Genomic DNA, 13,270 nt, shown 5'->3' with positions numbered 1-13,270 from the left:
TCTGTGCACTCACTTGAGCTCCGGGACAGCCAGGTCTCTTAAGTAACCATGACAAACTATAACAATCCTCTCTGAGGTTGTCTCTTCCTGCCAGGCATGAAAGAGCTGTGTCATTGATGATCTCTAGGCCAGACTGAGCTGAGGATGCCCAGCAGGGCTAACTCATGTTTCAGCATGTTTTCATCCCACAAATGTGGGAGAAATGGCCTTACTCCTCCCTTGTTTCCTATGACCACAGTACTGCTATGCAAGCAAAAATGACCCCACCAAAGGAAGCCTTTTTGTAGCTAAAGCTCTGCACTAGTAATGTGGACAATTCAAATGTGAATTGTCTGAATCTACTGTAGGTCCTACAAGACAGCCATTAATTTTCTTATTCTTTCATTTACTCTTGTATTTTTCTCCCGTTGTAACATTCTGGATGATGCTGGATTTTGCAGAAAGACTGTGAATTTAACACTGACAAAAGATTGTGAAGTATTTAGAGTTGTCTCCAAAACATGTAAAGACTTGTGACAGAGAAGCTGCAGGCTTGGCCTTGCACTGTTTGGCAATGGCAAAGAAAAATCTGAATATGCAGTATCTGCCAATTGCCTGCTCAATTACCATTTGAGGCATGATTAATAATGGACAGAAAGCAAGTTCACAAGGATGCATTGGCTGTAGGCTAAAGCCAACTGGTCTGAAGCATTCATATTTCAGATAGACATCTGCTATGACTGAGAAGTTCAAAAAAGTGGCTGCATTTCAAATGAAGATGTTTGACTGTAGAAATAACATCAGTTCTGGCATAGTTTACGTACCCTCCTACTATTGGATGCTAATTATTGGGAGAAAAATAATGTCTGAAAAAATAACATCTTTTTAAGGACAAATAAAATACATGTCAGTGTATGAATGCTTCAGAAGGAGGTTTGCATCCTTCCTCTACCACCCCAGCAATCTGAGGTATGAAAGAAAGGACTGCTAGAACACACTTTTAACTGCACACACAGAGGGCTGAACAGATTTGTGTTTCCATTCAGCACATGGTGCTCATGCTGCTTGCTCTGTCTGTACCATTCTCAGGAGACTGAAAAGTGTGCCTTTCCCATTGTTGCACAGATGTTTTTTGAATCTTGGGGGAAGAAGTTATTTTAGGACATGGTAGTTCACCAGGTGAGACTGAATGAATTTACACTCTAGTCATCTTGGCTTCCTCCTTCCCCTAGATGATTTTGACTAAATAATTTGTTCTTCTAGATCTTCACAATAGTTTTTTAGACTCTTCATCATACAAGACTGTGATGAATTTGAAAGTTATAAGCAGTCAGTTCTTGGTACAAATAAAAGCAGTTTGAATCTAGGACAAATAAGAGCAGTTACTTGAATCTGGGGCACCAAACGACTCTTAACACAAATTGGAGAGTATATGTGGAATACTTGAAACATACCATCCTGAAAAAAAAGAAAAAAAAAGTTCTCTTGGCTTCTGTTGATGTCAGTATTAAACTGGTTCATATTTCTGAGGCTGAATGATTTATAATGACTGTAATAGTGCTGAGGGTAGAGATATAGCAGTATAGCAATCTCCATCTAAGCTGAAGGCAGAATCTGGTAGAGCAGATAGATTTCTTCCTCTAATACAAAAAGGGTTTAAACAAACTCCCAAAGATATAAGATATTAAGGTAAAACAAGAGCAACTATTTATTTTTCTTCTAGCTGTGTATGCAAATCTATCCTTCTCACTTTGTGGACGTGCTCAGGAAAAGGGTATAGGTAAAGTAAGGACAGACAAATAACAGTGATAGAGTGAATGGTGTTTGGAGATGGATTTAATTATCCAGTGTATAACTTCCTTTAAATGCTATCTGTTTTGTTGGCTTAGTAAGGAATATGTGAGATTTAAAGTGTCCTGTCCGATATTATCATAATTTCAGCCATGTGTTAAGGAAGGTAATGAAATTTTGAATCTTTCAGGTTATTGTTTTATGCCTGAGGCCCCATAGATTTTGAGAAAAAAAACACATTTCAAAGCAAAATCCCTTATCAAGGAAGGAAGCACAGGGGTGTGCAGGGGTGAGGTTTGTTGGACTAGATGTCCTTCAAAAATCCCTTCCAACCAAATATATTCTATAACTCTGTGAAATTGAATCCTAATCCAAGCCTCATGATGACCAGCTCCTGGACCTGTCTGGCTGGGACATGTCTGCCCCAAGGCTGAGGTCTGACATCCTGCCACTTACAGCTTATCAACTCCTTCTAACATCCCCGTGCTCATTCCTGTTCTTGTAACAGACAGTGCTGCCTTCCAGCAGCTGTTTAAAGCAAGTATGGCTGAAATATTTTGGAGACTGGTCTGGTCAAAGGGTTACAAAAAACATACATGGATACATGATTTTAATTCCATCTCCACATTGCAGCATGAATGATCCAACAGCATTTGCCATCCCCTTGGCTGCCTCAATGCAAGAGTGCAGGGCAACATGGAGACTCTGCCCTTTCCTCCAGTTAGCAAGTTTAGTTATTGCAAATATCTTGAAGGGAGGTAAGATTATTAGGAGGGTAGATCAGGCTTGTAAAAAGCTGCCTACAGGACTCTGAAATAAACCATTGACTCACCTGTGACCACTGCTGCTACTGACTCCTCTGTTGCAAAGAGCTGTCAGGTAGCCCTGGAGTTTGCCTTAATGCTCTTCTGATGGCTGAGACAACAGCATTAAACAACAACACCAAGAAAACCTGTAAATACTACTTTGAAACAAACACAGATGCAATTTATTCACCTCACAGAAGTATTGGCTCTCATATTGCAATCTCAAATGACAAGGGCTACTTTTTCACACAGCAAGTAGTAGTTTGAAAATTTGACAGCCTAAATCTCCATGTTGCTACTTCATGTGAATTGTTGAAATACTGAATTCATGGTTAACTGGGATTTTTATTTCTGAGTGTTCTTAAAACCAAGAACGTGCTCAAATATACAGATATATCTGCATGTACATGTATATGTATTTGTATATCTTCATAAGCAGAAATATAACATTAGATATAGGTTGCTATAAAATCTTCCTGATTTTATAGCCAGAAATGTATGCATGGTCTGACTCTTTTGCTCCTATCACTTGGCTTTTACCATTAATCTGATCCTATTCCTGTCCTCTTCTTGCTGGACTTGATGCACAAATTCTAGAAAAGTATCCTCAACATCTTTAAGAACTAGATAATACTCCACCCTCTGAGTCTGCCTGGAAAATGATACTTCTGCTCACAACTTATTCTGATGACAAGTCTTAGAGCACAGTTGCAGAAACTGTAGCTGAAAACTGCAGCTGAATCTGTATTTGCTAAGCCAGCTCTCAGCCAACTAAATTGCTTATACTGGTTAAAAAAGTGCTACTGCTGAATTGCTGGGTCCTACTAAGGCAGGACCTGCATCTGACTCCTGGTTTGCCTGCAGATGTCTTCATGAAACGCCGTGGTTTCAGTAGGTCTGAGCTAATTTAGGTGGGGGCATTTGCCACAGCTTTTTCTGAGAGTGGTGTCATCCACTGGCTTCCTTGTGATTCTCGGGATGTGGGGGTCAGAGGTGGGTGAAGATGAATGTTTGAGTGAGAAGGACTGAGAGGGATTTCATTTGTTTTTGTTTACATTGCTCGTGTTTATACAGATGACATAACCTCCTTTTGAAATTTAAAGAGTATTAGTGCAACTTGTGTATGTGTATAAATGTTTTCAGCTACCTCCAAGCAGTAATTCAGTACTGATGTTCTGAGATAATGGAAAGTTGAGGTTTGCAAGCAACAGAAGCTAGTGTCCTTGCCCCGTCAAGCACTAATAGGTCACTAAAAGTTCAAGTCCTGAATGTGAGGGAGGAGCTTTCTAGGCAGCCTCTGCATTAGCAAAGATCCACACCACATTTTTCTTCAGAGACTCTGAGTTACAGTCAGAGCTTGTCCTTGCCTTTTGGCAGGGCAGGTACTCAAATCCTTCTGCATGAGTTTGCAAATTTCAAAGTGAAAGCAAGTAAGAATGTTATTGACATTTTTTGGTTGAATTTCTTGTGTTTAATTAATGAGATCTTCTTGTGCTTGGAACTTTTTTTTTGTTTTGTGTATTGACAAATAGAAAATTATTCTACCTGGCTCCTATTTTTAAATGGTACCATTGCAAAGGGAACAAATTCAACAGTGAATCAAAATACATTTTACTTACCCACAGGTGGGGCCAGGGAAAAGAAAAATCTGGCATTTTTTTCATCTGAAGTGTCTGTTGAGAAGAAGTATATTAGCTTAAGTGATGCACATGCTGTGCATCAGCCTTGTCCTGCCAGCCTGTGGGGATATCAGAGTTCCTTGTGAGTCACAGATGGAACTGCTGCAGCTCATATCAACTCCAGAGGTTAAGAAAAAAATTGGATTAATAATAGATTGACTACTGTTTAATTAATTGTGATCAGCTGTTATTTTAACCTTTCTTCCTCCAGTTTTAAAGACAGAGGCAGACAGGAGCTGTCTATCACCACTGATGAGCATATCTAAGAGCAAACAGGCAATGACTTCTGTAAGAAGTTCTTGGCAGAAATGCCAGGGTTTTCCCCAGTTTCAGTTGAGGAACGGAATATTAGTAAAGAAATTATGTCTCTGTTTAGAAAGCTCTGCTCTGTAGTTTTTAAGCTCACCAAGGGTATAAATAATATTGGTAGGAAAGGATCCTTTTATTGATTCTCTGCTTCTCTTCCATCATGAAAGGCAGCTGATTATCAGAACTCCATGAAAACTTTTGCATCTCTTTTGTTTTTTTAAGAGATGGTGTTAAACACCTGGGCCCCATTTAGAATTTGCACCATACACTTCATCAGCTGAGGAGCCAGGTGCATCTGACAGTTTCTCATGTGGTAAAAAACTGGGGTGTTGCACTGAAGAAAATGCAAGGGATTAAGGGAAGCCAGAGGGTGGTCATCTCCCTGTAACACAGGCTGAAATGTGATGTGTTCTTCATTCAAATCTAATCTCCGTTGAAATCTACAATAGTGCCTATGCTAGCTGGTTGTGTCCTGTGCTATTCAAACATGCCAGGGACTTGTTTTGCATTGTTTTGTCTTTTCCATTCGACCTCCATGCAAGTAGTTACAAACTGGAACAAGCCAAAGCTGTAAATTCTGTCCCAGAGCTCTTGTTTCTCAGGCTAAAACTTTGAGGCACTCCAAGTTGTACCAAAACATTTATCTCGGAAATTATTACTGCTGTATCACTGGATAAACAAAATGTAGATTTTCTAAGGGGACATAATTTGCTCCTTTGAGGCTGAAACATTGTGTGCTTAGCACTAACTCACAGCTGGAAGTGCATATTTGGTCACACACCTGGATATCATTAAAAATACTAATGTAAATATTCCTCAGAGACATATTGTCGATGTAAAGTAATGAAATGCACCAGCCTGTGGGCAGGCACTAAAGCTCACCTTGGATTTTTAAGGCATAGAGTAGTGGTTGCTATCGAAAAAACATGAGTTTAAGACCCAGTTTCACTAAAGTTAATGTTCACTTATCAGAAATGAGACTTGTGATAAGGCAGCAGCAGCAGCTGGACATGAGCACCTTCCTGGGACAGTGGCAGCTGTGCTGAGGCCATGCACAGGCAATGCCAGCTCAGGGCTGTGTCTGCAGCTCTGAACGGTTCCTTGGCCTTGTCTCTTAACTGGTGCCTCTTCTTAGGGCAAGACCTTGAGGAATTGGCTTAGCAAGCCAAGGAGAACAGAGAACTGCATCTAAATTCATGAGTGCTTCCACTTGCTTCCACTGCTCCAGTTTTCTCCCTGTTTACAGTTAGTTTTTAGTACTTTTCAGGGCAGGCAATTTTTAACCCATCAGTGGTCGTACAGAGTTCTCAGTAGTCCCTCATTTTAAACTTTGCAGCTTCTGTGGGGGCTCGTGTTAGTTTTGCCTTTCTGTGCAGGGCTCTCCTTGCTGTGTTCACTGAGTTCTCTGGAAGAACATCTCTGCTGTAGGTGCTGTCTCTGGGGAAGCTGGAATTGCACACCTGGCAAACACGAGCCAGGTGCTTGAGGTCCCTCTTTTGTCTGGGTTACTTGCTGATGGAAGGTGGGTGGGAAAACAGCTGAGGAGGATTTGTATCAAGAAGTAAGACTGAAAAGTGGGAAAAGAGTTACTTTGTATAAATGTGTATTTTTTTTAAAATTTTATAACATGTCCAGATTCCCACCTCCTTCCACAGGCTCTGTTTCAACCAGGAGAAAGGAGAACAAATGGGTTTTAAACTTCCCCAAAGATATAAAGACACTAAACCAGCACATTTAGTGACACTTTCAGATTATGTCTGTTTTCGAGGCAAGTGCCATACACAAGCTAAAATTGAATCAACATTAAAAAAATACTATCCATTTAAAAATCAACCTGATGGTATACATAAAAAGATGATTTTTTTTTTCTCATATTAGCATAAAACCTAGGTCTTGCTATTTTCAGTGTTGGGAGACACTGTCATGCTGGTCATCAAGTTTATCATGCCAAGATTCTGTCATCACTTCAGAAATGACACACTCTGAAGTCTCTCCCCAGCTGAGAGCAGGCTTGTGTCCTGTTTAGCAGTTGGTTGTGCTATCTTCCTTCTTGTAAATTCTTCTCACTGGCCCCTCAGGATGGGGACCAAGAAGCTTCAGTCCCTTGTCCTTCCCAGGGAACTGTGGCAATGTCTTGCTCCTGAGGGACAGGCATGTGGCACACTCAGTCTCTCCAACCCAAAGGAACTCAGGCATTTCTTCATTCTTTTATTTTCACAAAAGGTCTGTTGCTTACACTTAGTTCAAACACTTGTATAAAAGCAGGTTTAGTGAAGGAAAATTAGCTTTTTTCCATTTTCCTGCAAATTTAAAGAGTGGAAGAATACGGAGCAGTTTTACAAGGAGGTATGAGGATGTAATTAACCTGGGATAGAAACATAAATGTGAAACTTAAAACTTGTGATGTTGACAACTCTTGTCCTGGTTTCATGATTACTAGCATTCGCCTGAAAGCCTTGGGTCCTGGAAAGAAGAGGAAAATATACACAAACTTGAAATTTCTTAAGGAAAAAAGGTTTCTAACTCCCCTGGAGACAGACCAGATCTAGGTCAGATTTTATGATGTAAAGTTCAGAAGTGAAAAACCCGAAGACAAACAGAAAAGGTGTAACTCATTATTTTAATCCAGATCTGTGACAGTTGTATTTGACAGCACTATTTTTGGGTGAGGACAACCCACCATAGATACATGGCCTGTGTGGAGGGAGGAGGCCCATTTTACACTGGGATTGGCTGTGTCTTCATTTTGGATGTGCTCCCTCTTCTCACTGCCTTATCAACACCCAGAACAGTCAAATGAATTAATTCCTTGGTATTGTGCATTTAGTGCAGTAGCTCTTGCAAAGAAATCTTGATAAAGTGAGTAAGTACCACAGTAGCTTTGAAGATCAGGATACCAAGGCAAAAAGAGCTCAGCAAGGAAGTACAAAGCTATTCTTATATTCATGCAAAGCAGCAGAGAAATTTTTGAACTGGGAAAAAAACTAATCTGAAATGATATAAAATGTCAGCCTACTTCATGGTAAGTTGCTCAGGATGAATCACACAGAGCTCTTAGGGAGGGGTAAGTGGAATCCCCTACTAAGTTTAGGGTCAATAAACAGGCCCGTTGATTTTTATTACTTTTTTTCCCCTCTCACGTTGGATTTGTTTGCAGTCACATTGGTGAACCACACATGTTTCCTTATTTAGGCTTCTTTTATTTCTTAGTTTGCTGAGCTGCCCAAGATGGTTGTAGTTGAGCAAACTAGAAAAAACCAAAAAAGCACAACCAAATGAAAAACAACTCCCCCTCCTCTCACACAAAAAGGAGAAAGAAGTGGTTAAAAAGATAGTTAAAATGAGTAAGAGACAGATTGTGAATTCTTTAATCTGTGTATTGTTTCATGGGCAGTGAAATTGTATCAATGGAACATTTAAGAGCTAAGAGATGGCATACAAACCAGATTCCTAGTGCCACCATAACATTATTTAAAGGCCTCTGGGAGAAGCAGACCTAGGGAATGAGCAAATTGCTTTTGAGAGGTCAGTATGAGCTACATTGGCTGAAGATTTTTAATAGTGTATCCTGTTATTTCTCATTTCCATGGCTACATGAGCTTCAGGCTAGATGCTGTAAAGGGGGCACCTTAAGTTTCAAAAAGAATCTCAAGGGCATAGTTACTAGTAAAAGCAGGAAGAGGAAATGTCCTTTCTCCCACTGTTAGGACAGTAGTTTCAGGACCTGTAGAATGGTGTTTTGCTTTTCAAGCTGAGGACTTTCCCCACAGAACTAATCCAGTTTACTTCAGCAAAGGAAGTAGATGAAAATCCCAACTCCTGGGTATCAAAAGAGGATACCTCCTCTCTTCCAGGGAGATTGTACAAGATTTTACTTGAAAAGCCTGAGCTGGCTGATGCCAGGAGCCAGGAAACATGGGGGCTGAAAGCACTCTCTACCTTCTACAATCAGAGCTGAAAAGCTGCATATTTTACTTCCATTGCAATTCTGATCAGATAATGTAGATGTTTCTCTTCCTCTCTAAACGCTGCTTCAAAGGAATGGGCTGGTTCTCAAGGCAAACCGTTTCTGATTATGCATTGGAAAAGCAGGATTTCAGCTCCTAGAAACTTGTGGAAGATAATGAATTGAGGAAACAGAATTACTCATTAGCAGCTGTAGACTTAGAACAGCAATTTTCATTAACTTTGTTTCACTCCCTCCTTTTGTGCTACTGCCTTACTTTTAAGGCATACATGAATGAGGCCACTGGAAGAAGATATGAGACAAAGAAATAAGCCCCAAAATTTGAGTTGTCCATGCCAAATAATAGGGACTAGAATTAAAAAAGAAAGGAAAAGGAAATCTGCTTATCTATTATTATAATTAATTTGCCTCATGTATGACTAGAGCAACTGCTATACATCTCCTTTACAGCAGTAAAGGAAATTTTCATTTGATTTCTCCCACCATCTGCCAGTATTCCAGGTCAGAGAGGAATGATGGCTCACTGCACTGTGATCATGTGCTCTGTGAATAAAGTCATGGGGAGTCCTGGTAAAAAGATGTGGGGTCTGGAGAGGCTTGCTAGTCTGGAAGAAAAATTAACTGGGTTAGCTATACAGCAGCCAAATACAAAACAATTCTAGGCAATTTATTCAAAAGGCATAAACAGCAAGAAGAAAGAGAAAGTTATGATCTCAAACAACTCTGAAGAAATGGGACAATACAGGTATTTTGTATATACACTGTAGAAGCACCAAACCTGAGATTTGTTGTGTTGGTGAACAGTTCTCTTCCCATGGCAAGAGAATGATGAAAACATGCTTGGTTTCAGCTGGCCAGTATTTGGTAGTCAGGAGACTTTACACAGCTAATTTGCTGCAGTTGGTCTGATTTCTTTGCTTCCTTCTTCCAGCTATGCAGAGTAGACCAAACAGCAACATTGCAGCTTCATACTCCTCCCACCTGGCTGAGCTGCCTTTTGTGCTAGCCTGTGCTGGCCATCCACAGTTGATCTAGCTGATCTTTTGCAGCCTTTAACCCAATTACTTTCAGATGGGTTTGCTGGGTTTTCAATGGACCAAGGGACCAAGTTACTTCCATTAAAATTGGCAGTACCTTAACAATGGTAAGAACAGAAATCTGGTTTTGTGTCAAGTGAGGACACCCTCCTTGTGGCCACTCACTGGCTTTGTTCATGAGCCTATTAATTTTATCCAGACTAGGGTGAGTTATATTAAATACAGGATCAAGCCAAATATTCAGTATTTACCTTTCTAAGATCTCCTAACTGTGGCTATTAAATACTCATTAACACAACTTCAGTGATGGTTTAAGATTCCGTACCCACTTAATTGTTTCTAATACCAAGACCACAAGGTCCTTAACAGGGCTTCTGGATGGACCCCCAGCAGTCACAAATGGTAAGATGATAAGGTTGTTTAAACCTGAAAGACTTCCCTGATTCTTGTGCTTAGGTCCCTCTGAAGAGAGAAGCACTGGACAGTTTCTGTGCCCAGGGAGAGCCTGCTGAAGTGTGGGGGGTAAATTCTTGCCTCTCTTTCCTTGCCTGTATTCCTCTGTGTGTGGTAACTGGCTGGTAAAGAAGGGAGCTTCAGATGTCTTCTCACATTACAAGTGCTGCACTTGAAAATGCTGCAACGGGCAAACAATGAGAGCTTAGCATTACTTGGGGATAAGCAAGAAAGATGATTGCAGTTGAATGTAGTCAAATTTGAAATGTCAGTGAATAGTATTAAGCCTAGAGGGGAAAAGAAAGCTTCTCCTAATGGAAATCAGTGGAGTGAAATTCCCATCACACTGAGCAGAGATACAGGACGGAAAACAGAGGTTAACAGGGAGCACAAAGCAACTGTGAAATATAATTGCATTTAATCACACCAAAGTGAGTTTAATTAGACCAGCTAACTGCTCAATTTTACTTCACATTTCTTTGAACATAAGATCTAGTACTGGAAATGAGTGACTAAATTTTTACATAGTGTCTTGAACTTCTGCTATTCCTTTGTCAAAGGGAAGAGAGAGGGAAATTGAATTTCTCTCCTCAAATAGAATGAAGCCGCGACCACTAAACCAGCAGTTATTGAGAATAACTAGATGGTAGAAGGCTGGTAAATAGACCTTTACAGAATAAGCAGCTTTGCAAGGGAAAATATTCTGACATCTATGTGAATCACACTATTTTGTGGGAAAACAATCTCATTAATCACAGGCCTGCCAAAGACAGGATAATGAGCAGGACACCCGTGTGAGTGATCTAATATGAGTGGGGACTATCACAGTTTCCACTCCACAGAGCTAAGGGACTAAAGATGAGCAAAGTACTGGGCAAGAAGAGGTACAGGCTGAAGTAGCCATAATTTTCACTTTTGTTCTATATATTTTCAGGATTTGGAGTGGATCTAGAATGTACCCTCCTCAATTAATTTGGGATGTTATGAGTGCAAGGTGGGGAGGAAGGTGAAGGACTGCCTTTCTTGAAACTGGTGTTAGAAGGCAAGACATGAGAGGAAAGTCTATAAGACTGGGAAATGTGTGTGTTTGTGTAAATGTGTTGGGGAATAGGTGGGCTCTTCCTTGTTTGATTTTTTCCTACTTTTTTTTTAAGATAAATTTTTCTGATTTTGGATCTGTCATACTAGATTACTTGATAGAAGCATGACTTGAAACCACTTCATAACAAACTTATCAAATAAATTAAAAATTTCCACTTTTCCAGGATTGCTCAAGGATGCTAATATTTGTAACTATGTTTTAAGAGTCTTCATGTGGGAGTTCTGACTCCGTCATTTGTTTTCTTGGCTTGGGCTTTTATTGCAGTGAGTAATTTAAAAGCTGTTCTTGTGTATCTCTATTTCTGGACTTGCATTTAAAGTTCCTGTAATTAAGAGCTGAAACCACATGTGCATGTAGTAGAAATTCACATTTGTTTACATACAGAGCTGGAGTTACACGGGGTGTGCGTGTGTGAAGATTTACTACAAGGCATTTCCCTGCTTTCTCTTTTGAAGAGTATAAGGCAAACAAATCACAGTGGGAAAATTTATTTCGGACTTTGAACAAAGCGTTTCTAAAGTTCTTTTCTGGTGTTAATTCTATATTCAGACACAAACCAGAATATTTCCTTCTAGAAAGATGGAATCGGTTTAAGTCATTGATACTGAATTCATTGGGAAGGAGAAGAAATTAATTTATACTGTATTCTACCTGAAAGAAAGATACTTGTCTGGCTTTGCAGATATTTAAAATATTGATAAAAAGATGCATTTCAAAGTCTTGATTATTTTATTGCTCTCCTCCCTTATGCAACAATTGAACTCTAGCTAACAAGGTCTTTGAAGGAGGGTTCATTTGTTGACAAGACCTATTCACGAGTGTGTTGTCACAATAGACTGTTACAACATGACTGTAATTCAAAGAAGTACATAACTGGTAGTTTGACTTGCCGACAGCCTGATAAATATTGTTCACTATTCCTGAGTTTAATCTTGCTGTTTAGCTGTTCTCCGACCCATTGTGTAAAAGAGGGATTTTCTGCTGGAAACCCTTAGTAAGACCTATTAGTGTCCCATTTGTTACAGTATAGTTTGCTCAGCAGTTTGGCCTCCAAGGAATCTACACCTTGAGTAGCTCACTGAAGAGTGAATTCACTCCTAAAGTGAAGCCAAAACATTTTCACACTGGCACAGCAATTGCTCCTGTTCCATGGCAGGACTTGATCTCCTGGTGTGTGCACATGGAGTGGGGGAGCCAGCAAACAGCACTGCTCTGGTGGTACATGATACTGAGCAAAATATTCATAGTGTGGTGAAAATACAAAGAAAAGCTCTGATTTGGAGCCAAGCAGTAAATATATGTCTGTTTAAGTTTATCCTCTGCATTCAAGCCAGTATATTTAGTAGAGTAAGCACATGGATCATAAGTAATTGAGATGCAACAATCTACAGCAGTAGAACTTGGAAATTAAATTTTTATTTAGGCTGCATTAGGGCGCAATCAAACCTTTAGATAAGATGCTGTCTGTAAGGTGGTGGAAGCAAAAATGTGACAGCTACATATGCTACATCATAACCAGAACTCGAGGCTACTGAAGTTCACTAAAGTTGAAGGCTAGATGATTGCCATCACTGTGCTTGGCTTTGCTTTTGAGTGAAACAGAAAAGCAATAATGTTCAGTGCTGTGCAGAAGCTTACTTTAAGAAGTCAGGATGACCTCATGTCCAAATAGCTCATACCCTCAAGAGGCATTGACTTATTTTCTTTTTGAGGTTTTATTTTAGACTGAGAATTGCTTCTAAAGGCTGAAAAGATTGTATTTTATCTCTTATTATTTGGTATAAACTGCAAGTAAATTGTATATGTCCCAGCACTGCAGTACAAATGCTTTCAACTTACTGTCTGGTTTGTGGTTCTTTTATTTGGCTGGTTTGTTGGGGGTGTTTTGGTGAGCATGCTTTTAGGGCTTTTTATTTGGTATGTTTTTTTTATTTCCTTTCTTACTCTTCTAAAGTAAATTGAATAGAAGTGGAGGCATTGTTTGTTTCTGTGTATTTGTATGATGGTGCCCTGGTTCGGCTCAGTTTATGCAAAAAAAAAAAAAAAAACCGTAATTTTTTTTGTTTAACTATTTAACTTAGAATATATAAGTTCTCTGTGTAGCACTAATTCCAAGCAGCATCTGAATATGGCATCTCTGGATGCAG

This window comes from Taeniopygia guttata, chromosome 5 (assembly GCF_048771995.1).
Source record: "Taeniopygia guttata chromosome 5, bTaeGut7.mat, whole genome shotgun sequence".
NCBI classification, from domain to species: Eukaryota; Metazoa; Chordata; class Aves; order Passeriformes; family Estrildidae; genus Taeniopygia; species Taeniopygia guttata.
The sequence above is the reverse complement of the archived record's forward strand: the minus strand, read 5'-3'. Positions refer to the sequence as shown.